Source organism: Peromyscus californicus, unplaced genomic scaffold (genome assembly GCF_007827085.1).
Source record: "Peromyscus californicus insignis strain IS unplaced genomic scaffold, ASM782708v3 Scaffold_4__1_contigs__length_199733344, whole genome shotgun sequence".
NCBI classification, from domain to species: Eukaryota; Metazoa; Chordata; class Mammalia; order Rodentia; family Cricetidae; genus Peromyscus; species Peromyscus californicus.
In genome coordinates this window covers 134,521,661-134,539,402 of record NW_026294562.1, presented here as the reverse complement: position 1 = coordinate 134,539,402, position 17,742 = coordinate 134,521,661, and positions in this window count along the sequence as shown.

Sequence of the window (17,742 nt, the reverse complement as noted above, 5' to 3'; positions counted from 1 at the left end):
GTTTTACACAAGGTCATATTTTTCTCTCCTCCTAAACTATTTGGTCATTTTACCACAAAATTATATTTTTAAAAAAAGGATATATTCATGAGCTCTAACCCTTGGGATCTGAAAATAAACTTACATGTTTAAGTCAATAATGAACATGAGTTTAAATGGGAAGGCTTCCTTCTCTTCCTCCATCGTGAAAAGTGTAGTCTTACTCCCTACCTTTAGTCTAGTCAAATGTTAACGTGAAAAACTAGTTGGTTTACTGTTCTGGCTAGTTAGACAACTGGGAATGCTCTAAAATTCGTTTTCATTAACATGCAAAGCAACAGTGCAAACTTCAGTGGAGAGTCAGAAGGAATTCGTGCTTCTTAAGCACCCACACAGGAGAGGCTTGTGCGCTTCTGAGATGGCCAGTGGTTCAGAAAGTTCTTTATTTCAAATGTGGCGGTTGTGGCCTGAATGACAGTGACAGGTAGCAGTCACCATTTCCTCCAGCTTTAACAAACATTATGTAATATAACACAGTATGGTTAACTGGGATCTTTCTTTCTTTCTTTCTTTTTTCTTTCTTTCTTTCTTTCTTTATTATTATTATTATTATTATTATTATTATTATTATTATTATTATTATTATTAGGTTTTTCCGGACAGGGTTTCTCTGTGTAGCTTTGGAGCCTGTCCTGGATCTCACTCTGTAGACCAAGCTGGCCTCAAACTCACAGAGATCCACCTGCCTCTGCCTCCTGAGTGCCGGGATTAAAGGCGTGCACCACCACCGCCTGGCTGTTAACTGGGATTTTAACCCAGTTTATGACATTTCTGAATCCAACAAGCCCCACACAAACTTGGTAAGTGAGCTATGGCTACAGCTGTGTACTACTGACCAGTTACTCGGTGCAGACACACAAAGGTAGCTAGATGAAGGCCAGAGTAGCACCAGCATCCCCGAGGAACTGTGCTGCAAATTCACACTTTACTGCCTCTATGTTCTGGACAGGGAAAGAAATGCTAAAGAATTAAAAACTCGGCTGAGCTGATGCAGCTAAACGGGACATGAATTCCTGCTTCACTGGCTCCATGGCTAACACAATAGCCAATTGCATGAGCTTGCATTTGTCACCTGAATCTTTTGGACTCATCATGTCTCACGTCTCTGTGCAAATTAAAATTAAATGTGATGATTTTCATTGACTTCTTCTCCTAAAACACGTGCGGCACTAAAGAGAGAGAGAGAGAGGGATAAAAAAGCTCCCAGATGGGATTTTGGAATCTGATTTCTTCAGCCAATGATTTTTATAAATGTATCAGGCCCAACTTGCTTGGATAGCCAGATGCTAAAATTGTACTGCAGCCGTTTGGGCAGCTTCTGAGGAAGTGGGGCCGCTTCCTGTGTGCCTTTGTCAAGTTGTCTGTGGCTTGAGTCCTTCCACCCACCAAGGCACATCTGGCCAGGGTGGGTGCCTCCACCAGTTGGGCCAAGTCCAGCCAGGTCAGCAGACAGATCACGGAGCACAGAGAATGGGTGGGGGAGGGGGGCGGGCTTGTGGGCACCTTGGTTTCCTAGATGAAAAAACACCGTGAGAAGTGTCCACCAGCAACCAAGGCCCAGAAGACTCAGGAGGCTGAGGGACAAAAGGATATGTTGAAAAAGAACTAGAGAAGCGTGAGGATGGAAAGACCGAGAGAGAAAAGGCAGAGGCAGGAAGTCATAGCACGCAGGAATGATCAAGGCCAATTACCCAGCACCAAGGAGCACCACCCAGGACCTCTGCATCCTTATTTTAGCTAGGTTGTTCTTGTTCGTGGCTGAGGGCATGAAGGGAAGCTTAACTAAACAAATTGCAGCTAAATATAAGAGAAATTATTTCGTGCAGATCGGGTTGGCAGTGCCTACTAGGTCAATGGAGCCCACGGAAGCTGAGAGCAACGCCTTCCCTGGACTGTTCCTCCTTCTCTGCCTCTCACCGGCCTCTCTTTGAGGGTGGGCTTCACTGTCTCAGACCACTCCTCCATGTCTCCCTTGGCAGCACTGTAGATTCCAGACCAGAGCAGAGCCCTGTTCCCCTCCTTAACCACTTCCAGGCACCAACAATTCAAAAAGTCCAGGCAGGATGAGATCACGTGATGATACTCCTGAACCAACCCTTGTCGCCAGGGAGAGATGAAATGTTCTGTGATTGGTCCAGATGTGTCATGTGCCCACCTCCTAGCCTATCACTTTGTCAAGGAGCAGGTAAGATTATGATGAGTCCACTTTTGACCATTTACTAGTCAATGGAGGGAGGGGATATAAAACCTTTCACAGGGTGCTGGGCAGTTTAGAGTACTAGGATGTGAAAGAATTGGAGGTCTGTCTTCCTGTCCATACACGGTCATCACATTCTGACAGTTGCTTCATCTATTAGGACTAAACCGGGAGCAGCCAGGCTGTCTTTGTTGGAAGGTCGTATCAGAATCTCAAGGGGTGGGGACAATTTCACGAAACATATTAAATTTATACAATTCATAGAAATTTCAAATGATATTGAGGAAGGACACAAAATGTTTGCTTTAAAAAAAATGTGCATGAAGCTGGATGATGGTGGCCCATGCCCTTGATCCCAGCACTCGGGAGGCAGAGGCAGGTGGATCTCCGTGAGTTCGAGGCCAGCCTGGTCTACAGAGCGAGATCCAGGACAGGCTCCAAAGCTACATAGAGAAACCCTGTCTTGAAAAACAAAACAAAACAAAAAAAGGGTAGATGAATTAATAATGTTGAGACACAGCATTTAAGGGAAAATTTCTCCGATTCCTTTGCCAGTGGGAGAATCCGTTCCAATTTGGATAGAGTTTGAATTGGTCTCTTCAGGTGTCTGTGTGATGAATGGAAGGAATGATTCAGAATGTACCTGGCACATACAGAGGGGAGGGAAAGGGAGAGAAGGATGGGGAGGGGGAGAGAGGGGGAGACAGAAGTAGGTAAGAGCCCCTGGACCAAGGCAGTTGTGTATCGGGCACGTTGAACGCACGTTCTTTAAAGTGACCTCATTTCATCTTTTGTGGTATCTCAGAGAGGGGCAGCCCCGTGGGCTATTTGTCACAGGTGCGTCTGCCTTAAGATGGGTGTTTTGGCAACTTGCTTAGTCTTCCAGTTTGCCACGTGGCTAACGGTGCATCTTGTCTGCATGAGAGTTCAGGGATGAGTGACGGGATGGTGCCCTCCAGCTGGGGAGGATGAAGACACAGCTTCCTGTTCTGAAACCTTACTAGGATACAGGAGAGCTCTTTCAACCCTGCATCTGCTAGGGGTCGGTTGGTCCTGCTGCAGCCTTAAAAACAACTAGCCTGTTTCCGCTTCCTGCCTAGGGCTGCAGAAAACAGTGGGGGTGAGTTGACCACAGGCAAATCACGATGACCAGAGTCACTCCATCCCCCCTGTGAGATGGAGGTGACAACTCAACCTGCATCGGGGTTTTGCTGAGGGATGGGGGACGGCCATGCCAGGTCTCTGACACAGTGCCTGATGGGCACCGGGGATGCGCAGAACCCATGGAGCTAGTGTTACAAAGGGAGCCGAGACAGCTGCCAGCTTATTTTTATTTTATTTATTTATTTTTACTCCGAGCTTGCAGGCCTTGCTTTGCTCAGCTTCCTGGATGTCAGCCAAGCTAAATTAACACTCTTATCTTCTGGGCCCCGCAGCTGGCAGCCCTCCCCAGCCTTCTCCTCGGGCTCAGCCATGAGCTGCTGGGAAGCCGTCCTGGGCCATCGGAGCCTGCTTCTGCCCAGCGCTCCTTCGTCTTCTCGTAGGTGAGACTTCCTGGGCTTGGCTTTAGGGCCAGATGAGCTCATGCTTTTACACAGAAAAGGGAAGGCCACTGAGGAGGCCTAGCTCCTGACATAGTGGAAACCGGGCACAGACAATCAAAAGGTTACCTGGTGTTGCCAGAGTGAACTCAGCTAGATGCTTTGGACCTGTTAAGCAATCCAAACTGTGCCAGGGGATTCTGCCCCAGGGTTTTCTTAGACACTTTTCTGAAATTCTATAAGAGCCTGCCAAGCTCCTAGGAACGTGATAAAAATGCCAATTCCACCCGGGAAAGTCTGGAATGGGGCAAAAGCCCAAAAGTTCCATTGAAGTTGCAGGGGATGCTCCTGACCTGGCTGGGCTCTGAGACACCACCTCTCATACTTCAGTCTTGGCTCTTGTCACATGTCATCATGGTTGCTAATTTTTTTTTTTCTGTTTTGTTTTGATGAGACAGGCCCTCACATGACTCTGGTGGGCCTTGAATTCACTATGTGGCCCAGGCTGGCATCTAACTCATGATCCTCATACCTTCAGCTTTCCAAATGCTGAGATGACAAATGTATAACACCGTGGTGTGTGTGTGTGTGTGTGTGTGTGTGTGTGTGTGTGTGTGTGTGTGTGTGATGATCCTCATACCCTCAGCTTTCCAAATGCTGAGATGACAAAAGTATAACACTATGCCTGTGTGTGTGTGCGCGCACGCGCGCACAGAGGCCACAGGTTGATGTTGGTGTTCTCCTCTCTCACTCCTCTCCCTGTTTCCTGACAAAGGGTACTCACTGATCGGTTGGATAGGCTGGCCAGTAAGCTCTAGAAGTCTACCTGTCTCCAACCCCCGACTCCCAGCACTGGAGTTACAGGGGTTCACAGCCACCCCTGGCTTTTTGACATGGGTACTGAAGATCCAAACTCAGGTCCCCACGCCTGTGTGGCAAGTACTTCATCCACAGAGCCGTCTCCCTAGTTCCTTGTTTAACTTTTAGTTACGTTAAGTTTTCCTTTCCAAAAACTTCGATAGTGTTCTTCAAATGACCCACCTTTAACTTGAACATGTGTGTACGGCTATGACATCACAGAAGGAAAGAGTGTTTTCTGTTTCATTACATCTTAAGATGAATGCATAAGCGTTTACACTGGGAAACTTAGGTGTGATCATTTTTGTCTAGCTCTGCTGTGGCATCACGGTGTGCTAAGATACATCACTCGAAAGGGTTTTGGGGGGAGATGATAAACCCAAACCTTGTGTTTAAACTCTTTCACTCCAGAGACTGCTTTAGCTGCACAAGCACCTGGATTGTGGAAAGGGGTCAGGTGATTTTGGACAATGTATTAAAAGTAAAGAGCACCTTCCCTCACCCAACAGGCTGCTCGGGAACCGACTATCCCATCCCAAGTCAGGATACCAAAGGACTCTCCTCCTCCAATGCTATATCCAAATGACTTTTTTTGGAGGGTGGCCACTATTTTGTGAAAAACCCTGCAGTTACTAGAGACTAGAAAGAAAAAAAAATCTAAATTCCCTGTAGACTCCAAGGTGCTTGTTTACAAAGTAAAACATCCCTGGTGAATCGTTTCATTTATAATTAAATCTAATAATAAGCCATTGTGGCTAAATTAATTTTGAGCTAATTACATGGGAACTCCATGTCCTGTATAGCTTCTGAAATGAAGAGTCAGGTGTCAGGTAGTGTGATGCATTCCAAAGCCAAAGCCTCCAGGGGCTATTCCAGAAGGCACATGAATAAATGCTAAGAGACTGATATTCAGCACCCCTGCAGGCCAGAGACACTTGCACAATGGCTTTGGGGTACTCTGGAGGCTGAGGAGGGATGGCTTTCTGTACATACACCCCTGGATAGTCCAGGCTTGAGCAAGGTTTTCCGATGGAACCTGGCTGGCTCTGATGATACCCAGGAGGAACCAGTTCTGGTCACATGGGTTTCTGAATGGACCCTTTTAGTACTATGAACAGTTGATGTATCTGGGCATCTGCACAAGTAGGATCTCATTTCATCCCCCAGCAGAAATCTTCACGGACACAGAAAGAGTAAGAAAGCTCAGAGCTGGAATTTCCACCTATACTCAGTGAATGGGATAGCCATTCTATCCCTCCTCAGAAATGCTGACCATGAAGAACCACTGCCCCATCCAGGCGGTCCAGTAAGCATCTCTGGTTCCGCTGAGTGTGTCTTCACACTCGGTGTTGGTTCTCTGCTTGGCTGATACTGACCCTTCACCCTTGAGTGTGCATGACTCCGGGGATCCCTTGAGCCCTCTGCTCTGTGGTGGTGGGAATGAGGGGGGCCAAGGGAACCACCCATGTGGAAGCCTCAAGAAAGGGAATCTGAGGGCACCAACTAAACCCTCTGGGATGACTTCATCCTTGGGAGAGAGGCCACCTTTCTCTTCCGTCCTCTCATTAGCTAAGTGCATCCTTTGTCTGGATGCTGCATCCCTGCCTTTGATGCACTCCTGGAGTGCGACATCCTATCTGTTCATCTGCAGATTTCTCTTGTGTTCATGATTTATTCAATTTGATATAGGGTGAGAGCGCCCAGTGGAAGACTCGGGGTTACTGTGCTGTGAAAAGGCAAATGGGAACACCCCCATTATCTGGAATTGAGGCTCTAAAATGTGTGCCTTACCCCAAGCAACCAGCACCTGCCTAGGGGTGTTTTCAACCATCTCAGGCTAAAATACTTTCTTGGTTATGTGGCTGGTTTGGATTATTAAGATGACCTTTGAAAGAATTCACAGAGCAGGTCCTTTTTGGGTTTTCAGAAGTGATTCATTTTAATCTGAGTTGTTTTTCAGAACAAAGAGATTAGGTCAATGATAGCACCCCTGTGTTTCCGATTGACTTGTGACACTATGGCCTCCTGAGTATCTTGGCCTTTCCAAGTGGCATGGGTTGCGTCTGAGGCAATAACTGAGCCATTGAGTGTGGGGAATTTGGAGTCCTGGGGAGTGAACACTGGGAGGTGATGCCTGTGTCAGGGCCTGGGGCAAATGACATTTGTGTTCCAAGGCAGGATGTCATTTCCAATTGAGTATCTTGGGCATTTACCCAGCCTTCACTTTGGCCCCTCTGTGTTTAAATGCAATGGACATATCTTTGAATGGCTCCTAACAACCACCCATATTGATGTGGCTGTTTCTCTCTAAGCGAAGGAAGTCTGTGGCATCCACGAGCAGAGTAACAAGAGACCTGGAAGGGCTTAAGATTTAGGAAAGGACAGGAAGAGCCACCCAGCCAGGCTGACCGGAGCAACCCCAGAGACAGGAAACCGTAAGCACAGTGTGTGGAAATACTTGCTTCTCTTCCTGTCTCGTGTCTACTTTGACATCTGGTGGCTGGCACCCCCACCCCACCCCCAACACACACACACACACACACACACACACACACACACACACACACACACACACACACACACAGAGGAATAATTGCTTCCCTGGGGGAAATGGCTTTTAGGTGCAAAAGAGGCCAAAAGGTCTCTGTGTGGACGAACAGGGAGCTGCCATCATGGTCCACCTGGGGCTCTTCCCTTCACCAGCCCTGGCTTTCCCGATCTTTCTTTCCTCATGCAGCGGATGGCACTTTGTCACTGACAGTCACATCCGAGAGTTGAGTTCTTTCTTGCTGCCTCTCGGTAAGAACTGAGTGTGGCAGAACCTGGTTTGTGTCACATTGCATCTGGGGAAATGGGAGGGAGGCTGGGTAGAGCAGCTGTCACTCAGCAGCTCCGCTATTAGGCAGTGGGGCTCACCGGTCACAGTAGTGGCTCTTCCTTCTGTTTCTTCACCTGGCCCAGCAGTGCTGGGGGCAGGGCTCCTCTGACTCACCCCAGGCTCCTCAATAGGCTCTTTCCTTGTGCTTCCTTTGACCCTGTTCTTCCTCCTTGTCACAGTGGCTCCATTGGGTCCCACTTGCCACTTGATTTGGATGTTTGAGTGGAGCATCTTGGAGACAACCAGAGAACCTCCTTAGCAACCTCATCCGAAGCATCTTATGGGAAAAGAAAAAGAACCCTTGCGATTATTTGATTTCTCAACATTTGAACCTTGGTCTTTGGTTGGAACTTTACCACTGCTGCCAGCACCATGTCCAGTGGTGCTGATGCTGGTGCTAATGCTGGTGCTGATGCTGGTGCGGGGGGTGAAGTGTCTATGTGTGGCAGTCTCAGTGCGGAGTAAAAGCAACCATCCAAGAGGTAGTATGTCCAGCAACAGGATGCCTTGCATCCAGGCTCAAATCCTAGCAAACAACTCGGGAAGAAATGGACGGTAGTATTCACAGGGATAGTATAGCCACTGAGCACAGCTCTTGAGACAGAAGAAGCAAAGATGTTGCGTGGAGGTGATGGGGTGGACCCGCCAGGCCAGGTCTGTGCTGTGGTTTCATTCCTTGCTTGTACTTGTCCTGTAGGCCTCCATATGGTTCTGTCCGCTACCTGATGCCCTTTTGAAAGATTCCCTTTGCCCGAATTAAGCCCAAATTGGCGTCTCTTGCTTGCTTTTCAGAACCTTGGTACAGCAGCACCTGTCTCCTCCCGCCTCAAAGCCCATTGCAGCCCTTTCTCTTCATTCTGTTTTCTTTTGGGATCTAGAAACTTCTTCTACACATGGATAGGGAGAGAAATATATCTGAATGCCTGAGGGGTTTTAAAAACTATATAGTAATGATAACAGTCATTAATAACCCAAGGTTTTCGCTTCTTTAATAAATAAGTGAAGTGAAAGGATGTATAGCTGGGCACAAGCAAGCCTCTTGGAGAAGCCCGTACACACCCTAGTGCCATGGTAGAAGTAGCCATACCAGCAGAAACTTCAGCAGATGGCCAGGGTGGTCTCCCAGAGCCACCCATCAACCCACAGTGGCACAGCCAATGTTTGTATAGCACCAAAGGAACACAGATTGCTGGGAAGCCTTGATAATGGAGTAAGAGGACATAGAGGCACCTACTTTGGCCTGGCTACTGGGCAGACCATGGACAAGTGTGCAGGACTGTGGGCATCAATGTCCTAGAGCCATTGAGCACGGACAATATTCATCACAACTGTACCGTTCCTCTCACCCAAGAATGCATCCTACCTAAATGTGACATCTGGAAAGAAGGGAAGAAAAGAATAATGAAAAAAATCAAGAAGTGATTCCACTTTCATCCATTAGATTGGAAAAGATTTAGTAGTGATGTAAGATGGATAAGGGGTTGGAGTTTAGTTAAGTTCAATGGGGAAAAATTTTTTTAAGTGAATTACTCACTTGCATGAATCAGCAAAGTGTATGCCCTCTTTACTTCCTGGAATAGCCCTGGATTTGATATGTGCTAGGTAGGGAGGGGTGAAGACAAGAGGTTAAAAACCATCCTTCTTTCAACCCAGCCTCCCAGGTGTTTAGCATGCTCTCCCTAGGTCCAATCCTCACCCCCAGCCCTCCTTACCCCTACCACCACATACAATTTCAGGCTGTCTGAACTGTGGTTAAATCTCTGAATTTACTGTCAAGGAAAGTCTCCACAAACTGGCCTTGAAAAATGATGCTTGCCCATTGGGTTCTATAGAAAAATCATGATTCTTATTCCGGGAAATTCACTTATTTCCCGAGAAGAAGAAAAAAATGCCACAGTGAATTGAAACAAAGTGAGGAAAAACAAACAGACAGACAGACAGACAGAGGAATCAAGACGTTTCCACCTGCCGGTGCCACTTCAGACTCTATCTTGGGAAGTTCCAAGGTTGTTAGTGCCTATTGAAGAAGTGTCCCCAAAGACTAGCATTCCCCAGCGACCAGGACACACCTGAAACCCACCCCGCCCCCATCCCACCCATGCTATGGTGCAGGTCCTTTTCCTGGCCCCTTGACTCCGTGTCATTTCAGAAGCATCTCTGGGAAAGTAGGAGCAAATGGCCCCATGTCGTCACGACAATTTTGGATTCCACGTTAGCCAGAATACTCTCTGTCCCATATGCATTGGTCGCTTTCTGTACTCTGACTTGAGGCACAGACTCTCCTTTTCCTGTCACAAGCCTAAGGTAGGGAATGTAAGTTATTCCCCAAGCCATCTCAGAGCCAAGAAGCTCACTTTCTTCATTACTGAAGGTACGTTCTTGTGTGGTTCCAGCTCCCAATGGGCAGCTCCCCCACCCCACCTGCCCCCCAGTCCCTGCACACACACACACACGCACACACACACACACACACACACACACACACACACGCACCCAGACACACACACACACACACGCACCCAGACACACACATGCACACACACACCCACGCACACTTCCACGTCACTGTTTTTTTTTTTTCACTATAGTATCTCCTCGTTCAGGGGGCATATTTGCTTGCCTCTCCCATCATGCAAAAGTTAGGGGTCATGGAAGCTTCCACCAAGATTTCCAAGGAAAGGGGCTGGAGAGAGAGCCCAGTGGTTAAGAGCCTTATTGTTCTTTCAGAGGACCAGATTTCGGTTTCCAGCATCCACATGGTGGTTCCAGGAGATCTTGCCACTTTCTGATGCCCACACAAACATGCAGACAAAACACTCAAATACAGAGAAAAATAAATACCTAAACCAAACCAACAAACCATACATATAAACATTTTTACAGTTTTCTTTCTTTTTTTTTTTCTTTTTATTTTTCGAGACAGGGTTTCTCTGTGTAGCTTTGGAGCCTGTCCTGGAACTCACTCTGTAGCCCAGGCTGGCCTCGAACTCACAGAGATCCACCTGCCTCTGCCTCCCGAGTGCTGGGATTAAAGGCGTGCGCCACCATCGCCCAGCTAAAGTTTTCTAAGGAAAGAAGAATATAAATTTTCAGAGGGGAGTAAGTTCTTACCTTGGGATTACCACCTTGAATTATATTAATGTGCCTTCTCCTTTTCATCCTCCCTTTCTTGTGGTTTTGTCCCATCTACCCCCAGCTGTCACTGCCTGGGAGGAGCAGCTGGAATGAAGGAGGTCCTGGGTGATAAGAATGTTCTGTTGCTGACCCAATGAGCCCAGGAATAGCAGGACTGAAAAACAAGCTTTGAAGTACGAGGTTTGCACCCTGAAGTGATTCTGGCCTTAAAGATTTTTCTCAAATATGAAAATCTTGGAGGGTGGGCATGGACCTGCTGCCTCACACCACAGAATAGGAAAGCTTGCACAGCCCAGCCTAGTAAACCCCTGTAGGAGAGGACCAACCTTCCTTGTGCCGGCGTTGTGGGGTGGGCCAGAGAGAGGAGACATTTCCAATGGAGGAGATTGCGAGACAAAGACACTCTACAAAGTGGGCAGGGAGAGAGTGTGAACATTTTAGGTGTGGGCATTTTTTTTTTTTTTGGTTTTTTTTTGGTTTTTGGTTTTTTCTGAGACAGGGTTTCTCTGTGTAGCTTTGCGCCTTTCCTGGAACTCGCTTTGTAGACCAGTCTGGCCTTGAACTCACAGAGATCCGCCTGGCTCTGCCTCCTGAGTGCTGGGATTAAAGGCGTGCGTGGGCCACCATCGCCCAGCAGAGTGGGCATTTTGGATCCCAAGGACGGACTTGAAAGTGTCTTCAGTTTCTGTTTAGAAGCCCAAGCAGAGTCCCCACCTTGCCGGGATCCACGTGCAGATAGAGTGATTTCAAGAAGTAGCGGTATGGCACATTTAGATAGAGAGTAAATCTGAGATGCAGTGGGCCCATTCCCCTGGGTGGGGTGGGTGTGGGGCCTGGGTGAGATTTACAGCTTCCTGTGTGGGCTGGTGGTAGGGAGCAATGAGCTAACATGGCTGAGGAAGAAGATGAGGGGGGCTGGTAGGTGACAAGATTACCCTGGAAGTGAAAAGAAGACCATGGAGCCCTACAAGGTGACCTCTAGGTACCTCCCACACATGTGGAAACTCCAGGCCACTGCGGAGGCCTGGAGTATGGTTTGCTCTGTATGGAGTAGAAACCATTTCCTGGCTGTGCTTGGGGGCAGGAAGACTGCTTTGAGAAGCTAGAGCTCTGAAAGGAATTTTAACACTTAGATCAACTCAATTAAATCCTTGATGATACCAAGGAGATTAAAGTTTTTAAATGAGAGAGAATTTACTCAGGATCCATAAAATTCCTTTTTTATTTGTTCATTTGTTTAGGGTTTTTTTTTCCTTTCAATTTCAGTAGAAATAGAACTTTGTGAGTTTGATTAAGGACAGTTTAGTTCCACCCATTTGGGTCTCCGTGCAGTATAAACCTAGCACAGCACCCAAACGGACATGATATGAAGTGGCATGGGAGAGGTGACCGTGAGTCCACTTCCAGGACAGTGGTAGGAAGATCAGTGGCTGTCACTTTACTTTCAAAAGCCTTGGGAGGGGGTGTTTTCTTCAAAGTGTGGTCACTGGGAAAGGGTCCACGCTCCTGTAAATAAGCCCTCAGCCACGCTTCTGTAAGTAACCCGGTTAAACCCACTGCCCCCCACAAAAACAAGAACAAAAAAACCAAGAAAGTAGAAGGAGGCTTGTTGGGAAGCAGTAGGGGATCCGTGGGAGGGGCACAAGAGAGGGGAATGGAGTGTCAATACAATCAAAATATATTATATAGAAGCATGAACATGTCATAATGAAACTCACTATTACATATAATTAAAACTTCAAAACAGTAAGTAAAAACTTCCTTCTGGTGGGTCTACAATATATAAAAATTCTTACAAGTCAATAACAGCAAGATTAAGGACATTCTTAATTTTTTTAGTGGACAAAGGAACGCCATTGGCATTTCACAAAAGAAGATGCATGAACTGGCCAATAAGTACAAGAAAACTGTATGCAATATCTGTAATCATTAGAGAATTGTAAACTAAAGGGGTGATAAAACGCAGTTCACACATAACACGGTGAATGCTGACCAGCGTGTGGAGATGGCTGGGAAGTCACGGGAGATATGACACGTGGGTTCATGTGAAGAGACACTCAACAACAACTGCTTTTTAGGGGTAAGCACATGGGGACCACGTGACCCTACCCTGCCACTCTCAGGTACCAACCTTAAGGAACAGGAGTTTATGTATACACAGAGGGGTGTGTGTGTGTGTGCGCGCGCACAAGAGTGTCATAGCACAAAAATACCGAAAGATTTAATTTTTTAAGATGGCAAGGGCTGCAGAGAGAGATCAGTGAGAGAAAGCACTTGCCAAGCAGACCCAACAATATGGGTTCAGTCCCTGAATCCCACGCTGGAAGGTGAGAACTGACTCAGACGGTTTCCTCTGCCTGCCATACACAGACCATGCTGTTGCCAGGTGTGCATATTTGCACACGGGGGGTACACGCACACATATTAATAATAGATACAATTTAAAAATAAAAAAAGGATGTTGATAGCAGTCATACTCAGACACTGGAAACCCTCTGGCCTGGTTGGGCTTTTTTTTTTTTTTTTCTTTGTCAACTTGATACAAGCTAGTCATTTGAGAAGAGGAACCTCAAGTGAGAACATGCCCCCACCAGACCGGCCTGTGGGCATTTTCATCACTGACGATTGATGTAGGAGGGCCCAGCTCACTGTGGGTGGTGCCAGCAGATGGTCCAGAGTGCTATGAGAAAGCAGGCTGAGCAAGCCATGGAAAAAAACAACAGGCAGTTTCCTCCATGGCCTCTGCATCCGTTCCTGCCTCTGGGTTCCTGCCTTGAGTTCTTTCTCTGGCTTCCTTCCACGATGGAGTGTGACCTGAGAGTTGTAAGCTGGGACAAATCCTTTCTTCCCCATGTTGCTTTGGGCCATGGTGCTATTATCACAGTAATAGAAGCCCTAATACACACCCAAGGGCTTGACAATAAACAAGAACTCAAAGTGGCATGCCCAGCGAGTGGAATGTTACTCAGCATCACCAAGACTCATCATTATACCCACCACATGGGCGGATCTCTAAAACAATGCTGAGCAAAGAGGCCAGATTAAGAAAACACACACACACACACACACACACACACACACACACACACACACACACGCACACGCACACGCACACAGACGCACACGCACACGCACCCATACACACACACACCCACACGCACACAGACGCACACTCACACACACACAGACACAGACTGTACGGATTCCACTTCTACAAATCTAGAACAAGCAAAAGGGAGCTATACTGAAAGAAGTTCCAAAGTAGTTGGCATGTGAGGGAATGTTCCAGGACAAGTACGCTTTGTACCTTGTTTCCAGTGTTGGTCACACAAGCACATGTGACTGGCTCACCCCGTCCAATGGAATACTGCAGAGCGGTACATTTTATTGTAAATAAAACGTTAATCTTTTTAAAAAGTTAGAGGTTGGGTTCAACTTCTTACAGCAGGAGCCTCAGCCGCAGCCTTCAGCAAGGCCTCAGTCCTCCCCTCCACCCCTCTGCCTTCCCCTTGCAGACCCTTGTCTTCCCTCCCCAGGTCTCTAACTGCTCTAGAGACGTCTCCAGTTCTAAACCTCAGCACGCTCTAAATCATAGCTTGTATGTGTCTTTTTCAGCAAAATGCGGATGTTTTGAAACCACTTTTCCCTCTAAAGGCCCCCTCCTTCCTCGTTAACTCTGTGCTTGGCCATCGTGCTTGGCCATTTCATAAATAATGCAGCTCCCTCTCTTGTTTCAGTTACAAATGCAGCTCTCTCGCTCTCTCTCTCTCTCTCTCTCTCTCTCTCTCTCTCTCTCTCTCTCTCTCTCTCTCTCTCTCAGCCCATCTTCCTCTTTGCCGTGACCTCTCGGTTTCTCATGTCTGTCCTTACCTTCACTTGGATTAAGGGTTCACCTGACCCCGGAAGGAGACCCTACTTGGGGCTTAGCACATTTTTAAAGGTGTGTCACCTTTAAAAGTTTCTTTTGCCAAAGCCAGGTGGCTGCTGGGCTCCCTGCTCCAGTCTGACAGTCTGTGTGGGAAGTCCCTTTGTGCACATGGTCCCCTAGGAGATACTCGTCCCACAGGGTCTGTTCACACACCATACGGCCAGGACAATACATCCAACATCAGTTTCTAAATCACAATGGTTTTGAGCCCTTGCCTGCTGTACTGGAAGCATTCCGAAAGTCATATTTTCCAAATATTTCCTAACACCACACTGACCAGACAAGGAGCTGCCCGAGTCAGCAAAGCTGGAAGTCTATGAAGCCAAGCCTCCTGCTCTGCAGATGGCCTCAGTGAGGTTGGGGCCTTTCTGTTCTCCCTCCAGATTGCTCTTCTGAACCTTATTTGGGAAGCAGATAGCATCCTTGTCCCATCCATCCAGCTCTGTGCTCAGGCTGTCCCCTAAGGCCACCAAAGACTGTCCTGGAGTCCAGCCCAGGTCCTTGAAGTTCCTGAAGGCCCAGTGAGAAAGCATCTTATCTGGGCTGGTTTCAGCTATTAACAGCATTAGGGAGGCCTACTCCTAAGAGGAGCTAGCTCCAAAAAGGCCAGTGGGGGAAGCCCTGACAACAGGTCAGAGGTCAGACTGATGACTGGTAAATAGGTTCCCCAGAACCAGCCCTATAAACTAATACACTTTCTGTGACACACACCGTGTTCCTGGCCACATGGGCTAATAGCAAAAGAGTGAGTAGGGTAGAGGTTCGGTAAGAAGTGATACCCTGGAAGGGGAAGGGGCTCATGAGCCCCCACCCCAGCTGAAGAGTTGATGGCTATTGAGGACTGATGGAGGAGAGATAACTCGTGTTCTTTAAGGGTGTAGCCCTGGCAGATCAACCATGTTCCAGTGGATGGCCCCATCCTCAGGCTTATACAGGCAGCACAAATTGGACCCTGTAGATTATAAAAAACAAATTAATTAATTGTATTTTAATAAAAAGGATATAAAGTTGGAATGGGGGTGGGGAGATGGGGTGGGTCTAGGAAGAGTTAGAGGGAAGGAATAGGAGGTGACTATGATAAAAATACATTTGTATGCATGTATGAAATTCTCAAAGAATTAATAAAACTATCATATTTTTAAAAGTGATGCCAGGAGGTGCCATGGTATTCTTGTAGGGCCAGCAGCAACAGCTCCTTGGTAGACAAAGGACCCCTAAAGAGGAGAGAGGTTATTTTTTCATAGGAAAATATAGGCCACGTATAGGATGAGGCATACTGGGAATGGAGGTGCTGTCTTCTAGGCCCAGCCATGAGTCAGGGAAGTTTTATTGATCTGGGGAAGCTAATTCTTCATGGTCTATGCGCAGGGAGGCCAGTAGTGGCTACATCTGTGGTCCAACATAGTAAAGGGGATGCTGTGGTGGGGGACCATTCCTAGGCTGCCAGCATCCTAAACCATCTCTCCTCTGAGCCTCTGCTTGTTTAGTCCCAAACCCCAAACCTGTCTCTGGGCTTAAAGCTTGGAATATGGCTTGACTCTGCCTTAGGCTCACCCATGTTGGTAGGTTGTCTTGGCCAGCCTGTATCGCAAGAACGGTTGGCCTTTGGCTTCGCCTCCCTCCTGGGCCCAGTCTCAGGTGTCACAGGAGAGTCATGAAGTGATACCAAAGGTGGGATGGAAGCCAAGTGGAATGATGAGAGTGGAGGCTGGGAAAGTGGGCAGGGCTACACAGAGAGACCCAGAAGTCATACCCGGAAGTCATGCCTGTCTTCCTTAAAGATGATGAAGAGACGACTGTGGTTGCTTATGGGAACTGAGAGCTGAGTGTCTGGAAGATGCACCCAGGCCATGGCTGTGGGGTCAAGGCCTAAAGTCTCAAGACCTACCTCCCAGCTCTGTGCCTTCTAGCTCTGCTCTCCTGGTAGCTGGCAGTCATCACAGCCCCGCCTCACTCTCAGGCTCTTCGATGCTCCACCCCCTTTCATTTCTGGCCCTGCTCTCCTTCACTTCCACCCAGTTCCCTCACTCTCAAAGAGGCTCCAGCTAAATTCCCCCCAGATTCACCACAGTGGGACAATCCTCCTGTCCTTGTACTTCTTCTTTCCATATTCTCACACAATCAACCTCTTCCTCGGTTTTCTGGTAGATAGTTTAGAAAGCCCTCTGTGAATTGCCTCTGTTAGAGTGGCCCACTCCATATCTTAAGCTTACTAGTTCCAGAATTGAGTTCAGCATTAAACTTTTAGTTCTGATACTATAAAAGGTATTGACCACAGATAAAAAGCCTGATGCTTGAATCCTACTCCTTAATTTGTATGTTGAGATCCTAAAGTCCATAGTGGTGGCATTTAATCTGGACTTTGGGAAGTGTCTTAGTTACTCTTTCTCTTGTTCTGATAAACACTATGGCCAAAATGACTTGAGGTCAGAGCAGGACCTCAAGGCAGGAACCTGGAGGCAGGAACCAATACAGAGATCATGGTGCTTACTAGCTTGCTACTTACTAGCTTGCTCCCCATACTTTGCTCAGCTACCTTTCTCAAACTACCCAGGACCACCCCTTAGGGTTGGCACACATACCCTGATAGGCTGAGCCCTCCCACATCAATCATTATCAAGAAAATGCCCCTATAAGCAATCTAATGAAGGCATTTTCTCAACTGAGTTCCTTCCTCCCGGATGACTCTAGCTTGTGTGAAGTTGACAAAATCCTAACCAGGACAAGAGGTGACTGGGCCATGAGGGTTAAGTCTGCATGCTAACACAAGCCCTGTGGGCTGCCTTATCCCCTGTCTACCATGTGGTCACGCAGTGAGACACTGGCGGCCTGTAACCCAAAAGAGGATACTCTCAGAACCTGACCAGGACCAACTTGATCCTGGACTTCAAGCCTTCAGACCTGGGAAGACACTTGTCCATAATGAAGGGGCAGCTAGGGTCCTATCTGCCTTATTACTTATTAAGCATTTTTCATCTGCTTCAGAATCTGAGGGGAGAAGAAGAATGCTTTATTGGACCTTCCGGGAGACCCCAAAATAGAGACTCTTCATTTTTTTTTGAGAGGCTACTACCCTTGATGTGCTTTGTCTGTTTTCACCTGTTGCTGATTTGAAGGGCAGAGGAAAGGACTTCCACTTCTGATAAGGAGCAGAAGGCAGCTGCAT